Raw genomic sequence first — 13,757 nt, forward strand, 5'->3', positions numbered from 1 at the left:
CTACAGTTCACCCCCTCTTCTCTGTCTCATTCTATATACTACAGTTCACCCCCTCTACTCTGTCTCATTCTATATACCACGGTTCACCCCCTCTTCTCTCTCTCTCATTCTATATACTACGGTTCACCCCCTCTTCTCTCTGTCTCATTCTATATACTACGGTTCACCCCCTCTTCTCTGTCTCATTCTATATACTACGGTTCACCCCCTCTACTCCGTCTCATTCTATATACTACGGTTCACCCCCTCTTCTCTGTCTCATTCTATATACTACAGTTCACCCCCTCTTCTCTCTGTCTCATTCTATATACTACAGTTCACCCCCTCTTCTCTCTGTCTCATTCTATATACTACGGTTCACCCCCTCTTCTCTGTCTCATTCTATATACTACGGATCACCCCCTCTTCTCTCTGTCTCATTCTATATACTACAGTTCACCCCCCCTTCTCTGTCTCATTCTATATACTACAGTTCACCCCCTCTACTCCGTCTCATTCTATATACTACGGTTCACCCCCTCTTCTCTGTCTCATTCTATATACTACAGTTCACCCCCTCTTCTCTGTCTCATTCTATATACTACAGTTCACCCCCTCTTCTCTGTCTCATTCTATATACCACAGTTCACCACCTCTACTCTCTGTCTCATTCTATATACTACAGTTCACCCCCTCTTCTCCGTATCATTCTATATACTACGGTTCACCCCTCTTCTCTGTCTCATTCTATGTACTACAGTTCACCCCCTCTTCTCTCTATCTCATTCTATATACTACGGTTCACCCCTTCTTCTCTCTGTCTTATTCTATATACTACAGTTCACCCCCTCTTCTCTCTGTCTCATTCTATATACTACGGTTCACCCCCTCTTCACTCTGTCTCATTCTATATACTACGGTTCACCCCCTCTTCTCTGTCTCATTCTATATACTACAGTTCACCCCTGTCTTCTCTCTGTCTCATTCTATATACTACAGTTCACCCCCTCTTCTCTGTCTCATTCTATATACTACGGTTCACCCCCTCTTCCCTCTGTCTCATTCTATATACTACGGTTCACCCCCTCTTCTCTGTCTCATTCTATATACTACAGTTCACCCCCTCTTCTCTGTCTCATTCTATATACTACAGTTCACCCCCTCTACTCTCTGTCTCATTCTATATACTACAGTTCACCCCCTCTTCTCCGTCTCATTCTATATACTACGGTTCACCCCTCTTCTCTGTCTCATTCTATATACTACAGTTCACCCCCTCTTCTCTCTGTCTCATCCTATATACTACGGTTCACCCCCTCTTCTCTCTGTCTCATTCTATATACTACGGTTCACCCCCTCTTCTCTCTGTCTCATTCTATATACTACGGTTCACCCCCTCTTCTCTCTGTCTCACTCTCTATACTACAGTTCACCCCCTCTTCTCTGTCTCATTCTATATACTACGGTTAACCCCCTCTACTCTGTCTCATTCTATATACTACAGTTCACCCCCTCTACTCCGTCTCATTCTATATACTACGGTTCACCCCCTCTTCTCTCTGTCTCATTCTATATACTACAGTTCACCCCCTCTTCTCTGTCTCATTCTATATACTACGGTTCACCCCTCTTCTCTGTCTCATTCTATATACTACAGTTCATCCCCTCTTCTCTCTGTCTCATCCTATATACTACGGTTCACCCCCTCTTCTCTCTGTCTCATTCTATATACTACGGTTCACCCCCTCTTCTCTCTGTCTCATTCTATATACTACGGTTCACCCCCTCTTCTCTCTGTCTCATTCTCTATACTACAGTTCACCCCCTCTTCTCTGTCTCATTCTATATACTACGGTTAACCCCCTCTACTCTGTCTCATTCTATATACTACAGTTCACCCCCTCTACTCCGTCTCATTCTATATACTACGGTTCACCCCCTCTTCTCTCTGTCTCATTCTATATACTACAGTTCACCCCCTCTTCTCTGTCTCATTCTATATACTACGGTTCACCCCTCTTCTCTGTCTCATTCTATATACTACAGTTCATCCCCTCTTCTCCGTCTCATTCTATATACTACAGTTCACCCCCTCTTCTCTCTGTCTCATTCTATATACTACGGTTCACCACCTCTTCACTCTCTCTCATTCTATATACTACGGTTCACCCCCTCTTCTCTCATTCTATATACTTCAGTTCACCCCCTCTACTCTCTGTCTCATTCTATATACTACAGTTCACCCCCTCTTCTCTGTCTCATTCTATATACTACAGTTCACCCCCTCTTCTCTGTCTCATTCTATATACCACAGTTCACCCCCTCTACTCTCTGTCTCATTCTATATACTACAGTTCACCCCCTCTTCTCCGTATCATTCTATATACTACGGTTCACCCCTCTTCTCTGTCTCATTCTATGTACTACAGTTCACCCCCTCTTCTCTCTATCTCATTCTATATACTACGGTTCACCCCTTCTTCTCTCTGTCTTATTCTATATACTACAGTTCACCCCCTCTTCTCTCTGTCTCATTCTATATACTACGGTTCACCCCCTCTTCACTCTGTCTCATTCTATATACTACGGTTCACCCCCTCTTCTCTGTCTCATTCTATATACTACAGTTCACCCCTGTCTTCTCTCTGTCTCATTCTATATACTACAGTTCACCCCCTCTTCTCTCTGTCTCATTCTATATACTACAGTTCACCCCTGTCTTCTCTCTGTCTCATTCTATATACTACAGTTCACCCCCTCTTCTCTCTGTCTCATTCTATATACTACGGTTCACCCCTTCTTCTCTCTGTCTTATTCTATATACTACAGTTCACCCCCTCTTCTCTCTGTCTCATTCTATATACTACGGTTCACCCCCTCTTCACTCTGTCTCATTCTATATACTACGGTTCACCCCCTCTTCTCTGTCTCATTCTATATACTACAGTTCACCCCTGTCTTCTCTCTGTCTCATTCTATATACTACGGTTCACCCCTCTTCTCTGTCTCATTCTATATACTACAGTTCACCCCCTCTTCTCTGTCTCATTCTATATACTACAGTTCACCCCCTCTTCTCTGTCTCATTCTATATACCACAGTTCACCCCCTCTACTCTCTGTCTCATTCTATATACTACAGTTCACCCCCTCTTCTCCGTATCATTCTATATACTACGGTTCACCCCTCTTCTCTGTCTCATTCTATGTACTACAGTTCACCCCCTCTTCTCTCTATCTCATTCTATATACTACGGTTCACCCCTTCTTCTCTCTGTCTTATTCTATATACTACAGTTCACCCCCTCTTCTCTCTGTCTCATTCTATATACTACGGTTCACCCCCTCTTCACTCTGTCTCATTCTATATACTACGGTTCACCCCCTCTTCTCTGTCTCATTCTATATACTACAGTTCACCCCCTCTTCTCTCTGTCTCATTCTATATACTACAGTTCACCCCTGTCTTCTCTCTGTCTCATTCTATATACTACAGTTCACCCCCTCTTCCCTCTGTCTCATTCTATATACTACGGTTCACCCCCTCTTCTCTCTCTCATTCTATATACTACGGTTCACCCCCTCTTCTCTGTCTCATTCTATATACTACGGTTCACCCCCTCTTCTCTGTCTCATTCTATATACTACAGTTCACCCCCTCTTCTCTGTCTCATTCTATATACTACAGTTCACCCCCTCTTCTCTGTCTCATTCTATATACTACAGTTCACCCCCTCTTCTCTGTCTCATTCTATATACTACAGTTCACCCCCTCTACTCTGTCTCATTCTATATACCACGGTTCACCCCCTCTTCTCTCTCTCTCATTCTATATACTACGGTTCACCCCCTCTTCTCTCTGTCTCATTCTATATACTACGGTTCACCCCCTCTTCTCTGTCTCATTCTATATACTACGGTTCACCCCCTCTACTCCGTCTCATTCTATATACTACGGTTCACCCCCTCTTCTCTGTCTCATTCTATATACTACAGTTCACCCCCTCTTCTCTCTGTCTCATTCTATATACTACGGTTCACCCCCTCTTCTCTCTGTCTCATTCTATATACTACGGTTCACCCCCTCTTCTCTGTCTCATTCTATATACTACGGATCACCCCCTCTTCTCTCTGTCTCATTCTATATACTACAGTTCACCCCACCTTCTCTGTCTCATTCTATATACTACAGTTCACCCCCTCTACTCCGTCTCATTCTATATACTACGGTTCACCCCCTCTTCTCTGTCTCATTCTATATACTACAGTTCACCCCCTCTTCTCTGTCTCATTCTATATACTACAGTTCACCCCCTCTTCTCTGTCTCATTCTATATACCACAGTTCACCCCCTCTACTCTCTGTCTCATTCTATATACTACAGTTCACCCCCTCTTCTCCGTATCATTCTATATACTACGGTTCACCCCTCTTCTCTGTCTCATTCTATGTACTACAGTTCACCCCCTCTTCTCTCTATCTCATTCTATATACTACGGTTCACCCCTTCTTCTCTCTGTCTTATTCTATATACTACAGTTCACCCCCTCTTCTCTCTGTCTCATTCTATATACTACGGTTCACCCCCTCTTCACTCTGTCTCATTCTATATACTACGGTTCACCCCCTCTTCTCTGTCTCATTCTATATACTACAGTTCACCCCTGTCTTCTCTCTGTCTCATTCTATATACTACGATTCACCCCCTCTTCTCTGTCTCATTCTATATACTACGGTTCACCCCCTCTTCCCTCTGTCTCATTCTATATACTACGGTTCACCCCCTCTTCTCTGTCTCATTCTATATACTACAGTTCACCCCCTCTTCTCTGTCTCATTCTATATACTACAGTTCACCCCCTCTTCTCTGTCTCATTCTATATACTACAGTTCACCCCCTCTTCTCTGTCTCATTCTATATACTACAGTTCACCCCCTCTTCTCTGTCTCATTCTATATACTACAGTTCACCCCCTCTACTCTGTCTCATTCTATATACCACGGTTCACCCCCTCTTCTCTCTCTCTCATTCTATATACTACGGTTCACCCCCTCTTCTCTCTGTCTCATTCTATATACTACGGTTCACCCCCTCTTCTCTGTCTCATTCTATATACTACGGTTCACCCCCTCTACTCCGTCTCATTCTATATACTACGGTTCACCCCCTCTTCTCTGTCTCATTCTATATACTACAGTTCACCCCCTCTTCTCTCTGTCTCATTCTATATACTACGGTTCACCCCCTCTTCTCTCTGTCTCATTCTATATACTACGGTTCACCCCCTCTTCTCTGTCTCATTCTATATACTACGGATCACCCCCTCTTCTCTCTGTCTCATTCTATATACTACAGTTCACCCCCCCTTCTCTGTCTCATTCTATATACTACAGTTCACCCCCTCTACTCTGTCTCATTCTATATACCACGGTTCACCCCCTCTTCTCTCTCTCTCATTCTATATACTACGGTTCACCCCCTCTTCTCTCTGTCTCATTCTATATACTACGGTTCACCCCCTCTTCTCTGTCTCATTCTATATACTACGGTTCACCCCCTCTACTCCGTCTCATTCTATATACTACGGTTCACCCCCTCTTCTCTGTCTCATTCTATATACTACAGTTCACCCCCTCTTCTCTCTGTCTCATTCTATATACTACGGTTCACCCCCTCTTCTCTCTGTCTCATTCTATATACTACGGTTCACCCCCTCTTCTCTGTCTCATTCTATATACTACGGATCACCCCCTCTTCTCTCTGTCTCATTCTATATACTACAGTTCACCCCCCCTTCTCTGTCTCATTCTATATACTACAGTTCACCCCCTCTACTCCGTCTCATTCTATATACTACGGTTCACCCCCTCTTCTCTGTCTCATTCTATATACTACAGTTCACCCCCTCTTCTCTGTCTCATTCTATATACTACAGTTCACCCCCTCTTCTCTGTCTCATTCTATATACCACAGTTCACCCCCTCTACTCTCTGTCTCATTCTATATACTACAGTTCACCCCCTCTTCTCCGTATCATTCTATATACTACGGTTCACCCCTCTTCTCTGTCTCATTCTATGTACTACAGTTCACCCCCTCTTCTCTCTATCTCATTCTATATACTACGGTTCACCCCTTCTTCTCTCTGTCTTATTCTATATACTACAGTTCACCCCCTCTTCTCTCTGTCTCATTCTATATACTACGGTTCACCCCCTCTTCACTCTGTCTCATTCTATATACTACGGTTCACCCCCTCTTCTCTGTCTCATTCTATATACTACAGTTCACTCCTGTCTTCTCTCTGTCTCATTCTATATACTACAGTTCACCCCCTCTTCTCTGTCTCATTCTATATACTACGGTTCACCCCCTCTTCCCTCTGTCTCATTCTATATACTACGGTTCACCCCCTCTTCTCTGTCTCATTCTATATACTACAGTTCACCCCCTCTTCTCTGTCTCATTCTATATACTACAGTTCACCCCCTCTTCTCTGTCTCATTCTATATACTACAGTTCACCCCCTCTTCTCTGTCTCATTCTATATACTACAGTTCACCCCCTCTACTCTGTCTCATTCTATATACCACGGTTCACCCCCTCTTCTCTCTCTCTCATTCTATATACTACGGTTCACCCCCTCTTCTCTCTGTCTCATTCTATATACTACGGTTCACCCCCTCTTCTCTGTCTCATTCTATATACTACGGTTCACCCCCTCTACTCCGTCTCATTCTATATACTACGGTTCACCCCCTCTTCTCTGTCTCATTCTATATACTACAGTTCACCCCCTCTTCTCTCTGTCTCATTCTATATACTACGGTTCACCCCCTCTTCTCTCTGTCTCATTCTATATACTACGGTTCACCCCCTCTTCTCTGTCTCATTCTATATACTACGGATCACCCCCTCTTCTCTCTGTCTCATTCTATATACTACAGTTCACCCCCCCTTCTCTGTCTCATTCTATATACTACAGTTCACCCCCTCTACTCCGTCTCATTCTATATACTACGGTTCACCCCCTCTTCTCTGTCTCATTCTATATACTACAGTTCACCCCTCTTCTCTGTCTCATTCTATATACTACAGTTCACCCCCTCTTCTCTGTCTCATTCTATATACTACGGTTCACCCCCTCTTCTCTGTCTCATTCTATATACTACAGTTCACCCCCTCTTCTCTCTGTCTCATTCTATATACTACGGTTCACCCCCTCTTCTCTCTCTCATTCTATATACTACGGTTCACCCCCTCTTCTCTCTGTCTCATTCTATATACTACGGTTCACCTCCTCTTCTCTCTGTCTCATTCTATATACTACAGTTCACCCCCTCTTCTCTCTGTCTCATTCTATATACTACAGTTCACCCCCTCTACTCCGTCTCATTCTATATACCACGGTTCACCCCCTCTTCTCTGTCTCATTCTATATACTACAGTTCACCCCCTCTTCTCTCTGTCTCATTCTATATACTACGGTTCACCCCCGCTACTCTGTCTCATTCTATATACTACGGTTCACTCCTCTTCTCTCTGTCTCATTCTATATACTACGGTTCACCCCCTCTTCTCTGTCTCATTCTATATACTACGGTTCACCCCCTCTTCTCTGTCTCATTCTATATACTACAGTTCACCCCCTCTTCTCTGTCTCATTCTATATACTACAGTTCACCCCCTCTACTCTGTCTCATTCTATATACTACAGTTCACCCCCTCTTCTCTGTCTCATTCTATATACTACGGTTCACCCCTCTTCTCTGTCTCATTCTATATACTACAGTTCACCCCCTCTTCTATGTCTCATTCTATATACTACGGTTCACCCCCTCTTCTCTCTGTCTCATTCTATATACTACGGTTCACCCCCTCTTCTCTCTCTCATTCTATATACTACGGTTCACCCCCTCTACTCTGTCTCATTCTATATACTACAGTTCACCCCCTCTACTCTCTGTCTCATTCTATATACTACAGTTCACCCCCTCTTCTCTGTCTCATTCTATATACTACAGTTCACCCCCTCTTCTCTGTCTCATTCTATATACTACAGTTCACCCCCTCTTCTCTGTCTCATTCTATATACTACGGTTCACCCCCTCTACTCCGTCTCATTCTATATACTACAGTTCACCCCCTCTTCTCTGTCTCATTCTATATACTACAGTTCACCCCCTCTTCTCTCTGTCTCATTCTATATACTACGGTTCACCCCCTCTTCACTCTGTCTCATTCTATATACTACGGTTCACCCCCTCTTCTCTTTCTCATTCTATATACTACAGTTCACCCCTGTCTTCTCTCTGACTCATTCTATATACTACAGTTCACCCCCTCTTCTCTGTCTCATTCTATATACTACAGTTCACCCCCACTACTCTCTGTCTCATTCTATATACTACAGTTCACCCCCTCTTCTCTGTCTCATTCTATATACTACAGTTCACCCCCTCTTCTCTGTCTCATTCTATATACTACAGTTCACCCCCTCTACTCTCTGTCTCATTCTATATACTACGGTTCACCCCCTCTTCTCTCTGTCTCATTCTATATACTACGGTTCACCCCCTCTACTCTGTCTCATTCTATATACTACGGTTCACTCCTCTTCTCTCTGTCTCATTCTATATACTACGGTTCACCCCCTCTTCTCTGTCTCATTCTATATACTACAGTTCACCCCCTCTTCTCTGTCTCATTCTATATACTACAGTTCACCCCCTCTTCTCTGTCTCATTCTATATACTACAGTTCACCCCCTCTACTCCGTCTCATTCTATATACTACGGTTCACCCCCTCTACTCTGTCTCATTCTATATACTACAGTTCACCCCCTCTTCTCTGTCTCATTCTATATACTACGGTTCACCCCTCTTCTCTGTCTCATTCTATATACTACAGTTCACCCCCTCTTCTATGTCTCATTCTATATACTACGGTTCACCCCCTCTTCTCTCTGTCTCATTCTATATACTACGGTTCACCCCCTCTTCTCTCTGTCTCATTCTATATACTACGGTTCACCCCCTCTTCTCTCTCTCATTCTATATACTACGGTTCACCCCCTCTTCTCTGTCTCATTCTATATACTACAGTTCACCCCCTCTACTCTCTGTCTCATTCTATATACTACAGTTCACCCCCTCTTCTCTGTCTCATTCTATATACTACAGTTCACCCCCTCTTCTCTGTCTCATTCTATATACTACAGTTCACCCCCTCTTCTCTGTCTCATTCTATATACTACGGTTCACCCCCTCTACTCCGTCTCATTCTATATACTACAGTTCACCCCCTCTTCTCTGTCTCATTCTATATACTACAGTTCACCCCCTCTTCTCTCTGTCTCATTCTATATACTACGGTTCACCCCCTCTTCACTCTGTCTCATTCTATATACTACGGTTCACCCCCTCTTCTCTGTCTCATTCTATATACTACAGTTCACCCCTGTCTTCTCTCTGTCTCATTCTATATACTACAGTTCACCCCCTCTTCTCTGTCTCATTCTATATACTACAGTTCACCCCCACTACTCTCTGTCTCATTCTATATACTACAGTTCACCCCCTCTTCTCTGTCTCATTCTATATACTACAGTTCACCCCCTCTTCTCTGTCTCATTCTATATACTACAGTTCACCCCCTCTACTCTCTGTCTCATTCTATATACTACGGTTCACCCCCTCTTCTCTCTGTCTCATTCTATATACTACAGTTCACCCCCTCTTCTCTGTCTCATTCTATATACTACAGTTCACCCCCTCTTCTCTGTCTCATTCTATATACTACAGTTCACCCCCTCTACTCTCTGTCTCATTCTATATACTACAGTTCACCCCCTCTTCTCCGTCTCATTCTATATACTACGGTTCACCCCTCTTCTCTGTCTCATTCTATATACTACAGTTCACCCCCTCTTCTCTCTATCTCATTCTATATACTACGGTTCACCCCCTCTTCTCTCTGTCTCATTCTATATACTACGGTTCACCCCCTCTTCTCTGTCTCATTCTATATACTACAGTTCACCCCCTCTTCTCTGTCTCATTCTATATACTACAGTTCACCCCTCTTCTCTGTCTCATTCTATATACTACGGTTCACCCCCTCTTCTCTGTCTCATTCTATATACTACAGTTCACCCCCTCTTCTCTGTCTCATTCTATATACTACAGTTCACCCCCTCTACTCTGTCTCATTCTATATACCACGGTTCACCCCCTTTTCTCTCTCTCTCATTCTATATACTACGGTTCACCCCATCTTCTCTCTGTCTCATTCTATATACTACGGTTCACCCCCTCTTCTCTGTCTCATTCTATATACTACGGTTCACCCCCTCTACTCCGTCTCATTCTATATACTACGGTTCACCCCCTCTTCTCTGTCTCATTCTATATACTACAGTTCACCCCCTCTTCTCTCTGTCTCATTCTATATACTACAGTTCACCCCCTCTACTCTGTCTCATTCTATATACTACGGTTCACCCCCTCTTCTCTGTCTCATTCTATATACTACGGTTCACCCCCTCTACTCCGTTTCATTCTATATACTACAGTTCACCCCCTCTTCTCTCTGTCTCATTCTATATACTACGGTTCACCCCTCTTCTCTGTCTCATTCTATATACTACAGTTCACCCCCTCTTCTCTCTGTCTCATTCTATATACTACGGTTCACCCCCTCTTCTCTGTCTCATTCTATATACTACGGTTCACCCCCTCTACTCCGTCTCATTCTATATACTACGGTTCACCCCCTCTTCTCTGTCTCATTCTATATACTACAGTTCACCCCCTCTTCTCTCTGTCTCATTCTATATACTACAGTTCACCCCCTCTTCTCTCTGTCTCATTCTATATACTACGGTTCACCCCCTCTTCTCTCTGTCTCATTCTATATACTACGGTTCACCCCCTCTTCTCTGTCTCATTCTATATACTACGGATCACCCCCTCTTCTCTCTGTCTCATTCTATATACTACAGTTCACCCCCCCCTTCTCTGTCTCATTCTATATACTACAGTTCACCCCCTCTACTCCGTCTCATTCTATATACTACGGTTCACCCCCTCTTCTCTGTCTCATTCTATATACTACAGTTCACCCCTCTTCTCTGTCTCATTCTATATACTACAGTTCACCCCCTCTTCTCCGTCTCATTCTATATACTACGGTTCACCCCTCTTCTCTGTCTCATTCTATATACTACAGTTCACCCCTCTTCTCTGTCTCATTCTATATACTACGGTTCACCCCTCTTCTCTGTCTCATTCTATATACTACGGTTCACCCCCTCTTCTCTGTCTCATTCTATATACTACAGTTCACCCCCTCTTCTCTCTGTCTCATTCTATATACTACGGTTCACCCCCTCTTCTCTCTCTCATTCTATATACTACGGTTCACCCCCTCTTCTCTCTGTCTCATTCTATATACTACGGTTCACCCCCTCTTCTCTCTGTCTCATTCTATATACTACAGTTCACCCCCTCTTCTCTCTGTCTCATTCTATATACTACCGTTCACCCCCTCTACTCCGTCTCATTCTATATACTACGGTTCACCCCCTCTTCTCTCTGTCTCATTCTATATACTACGGTTCACCCCCTCTTCTCTCTGTCTCATTCTATATACTACGGTTCACCCCCTCTTCTCCGTCTCATTCTATATACTACGGTTCACCCCCTCTTCTCCGTCTTATTCTATATACTACGGTTCACCCCCTCTACTCTCTGTCTCATTCTATATACTACGGTTCACCCCCTCTTCTCTGTCTCATTCTATATACTACGGTTCACCCCCTCTTCTCTGTCTCATTCTATATACTACGGTTCACCCCTCTTCTCTGTCTCATTCTATATACTACAGTTCATCCCCTCCTCTCTGTCTCATTCTAAAATAACAGTAATGAGGCTATATACAGGGGGTACCGTTACCGAGTCAATGTGCGGGGGTACAGGTCAGTCTAGGTCATTTGTACATATAGGTTGGGGTAAAGTGACTATGCATAGATAATAAACAGCGAGTAGTAGCAGCAGTGTAAGAACAAATGGGTGTCAATATAAATTGTCCGGGTGGCCATTTGATTAATTTTTCAGTCCTATGGCTTGGGGGTAGAAGCTGTTAAGAAGCTTTTTGGTCCCAGACTTGGCGCTCCGGTACCGCTTGCCGTACGGTAGCAGAGAGAACAGTCTATGACTTGGGTGACTGGAGTCTCCTCCCTCTTTCTCCTTGTCCTTCTTCAGCAGCATGATTCATCAAATATTGCCTCTGTAATACATCAGTTTTCCTCTGTAGTTGTTTCCATGTACACTGCAGTGTTGTGATGCATAGCAGCATGGCAGTGGACTTTAGCATGACAATGGAATGATCCCAGGCTAGTTGTATATGTGATATGTAATTCCCTCGCTGTGTCACAAATACACGTGTGTGTGTGTGTGTGTGTGTGTGGTTTGGTTTGGCTATCCTTGTGGGGACCAGAAGTCCTCATGAAGATAGTAGTACAAGGAAAATTGGAGACATTCCACCAGTCCTCTTAGGCTTTTTTAGGCTTAGGGGTTAGAATTAGAATTAGTGTTAGAGTTAGAATTAGTGTTAGAGTTAGAATTAGTGTTAGAGTTAGAATTAGTGTTAGAGTTAGAATTAGTGTTAGAGTTAGGGTTAGAATTAGAGTTTAGAGTTAGTGTTAGAATTAGTGTTAGAATTAGTGTTAGAGTTAGGGTTAGGGTTAGAATTAGAGTTTAGAGTTAGTGTTAGAATTAGTGTTAGAGTTAGGGTTAGGGTTAGAATTAGAGTTTAGAGTTAGTGTTAGAATTAGTGTTAGAGTTAGGGTTAGGGTTAGAATTAGAGTTTAAAGTTAGTGTTAGAATTAGAATTAGTATTAGAGTTAGAATTAGAGTTAGTGTTAGGGTTCAGGGTTAGAATTAGTGTTAGGGTTAGGGTTAGGTTTAGGGTTAGGGTTAGAGTTAGGGTTAGGGTTCAGCGTTAGAGTTAGATTTAGGGTTAGGGTTAGGGTTAGGGTTAGAGTTAGGGTTAGGGTTCAGCGTTAGAGTTAGAGTTAGGGTTAGGGTTCAGGATTAGAGTTAGGGTTCAAGGTTAGAGTTACTGTTAGAGTTAGGGTTCAGGGTTAGAGTTAGGGTTCAGTGTTAGTGTTAGAGTTAGGGTTAGTGTTAGAGTTAGGGTTCAGGGTTAGAGTTAGGGTTCAGGGTTAGAGTTTGTGTTTGGGTTAGTTTTAAGGTTAGGATTTTGGGGTTAAGGTTAGCGTTAGGGTTAAGGGTTATGGAAAGTAGGATTTGAAATGGGAATAAATTGTTTGGTCCCCAGAAGAATAGTTTAATAAACATGTGTGTGTGTTTGCAATAACCATCAAGATGTACAGTATTGGGGCCCAAATGCACAGCTTATTCACCTGTATGGGTCATAAAATATGTCCGTAAAGATATACAGTAAACTATCACAATGGACGTGGTTCTCTTATTCCACCCCTCTGTTTTCTTTTCATTCCAGGTTCCATGACTCTATGGAGACATTTTCATTTGTAATTCCCGAGACATTTCTTCCCATTCTTTCCAAGAAGTGACACAACATCAACAATCCCAGTAAACTGGACACAGGAATATTTGTTGTGGTACAGAGCCACACCAGAGCACCCAGACAGACCAAGTCTCAAGGAACAGGTTACTGATTACATGATTTTATTGGTTTTATTATGGGTTTTCATTGAGCTATTACAAATGAAGATGAAAACCATAGAGGGTTA

At 43.1% G+C, this 13,757-nt stretch overlaps 1 protein-coding gene across 1 annotated transcript in view; it reads left to right on the forward strand.

Moving 5' to 3' along the window:
• LOC129837233 (inward rectifier potassium channel 2-like) overlaps window positions 1-13,757 on the forward strand; it is a 73,392-nt gene that overhangs the window by 46,750 nt on the left and 12,885 nt on the right. Inside the window, exon 3 of the mRNA XM_055903233.1 lies at window positions 13,505-13,674. The gene's annotated coding sequence lies outside the window, so the exon portion shown is untranslated. The remainder of the gene's footprint in view (window positions 1-13,504; window positions 13,675-13,757) is intronic.

The sequence above is a fragment of the Salvelinus fontinalis genome, chromosome 38 (genome assembly GCF_029448725.1).
Source record: "Salvelinus fontinalis isolate EN_2023a chromosome 38, ASM2944872v1, whole genome shotgun sequence".
Classification (NCBI taxonomy): domain Eukaryota; kingdom Metazoa; phylum Chordata; class Actinopteri; order Salmoniformes; family Salmonidae; genus Salvelinus; species Salvelinus fontinalis.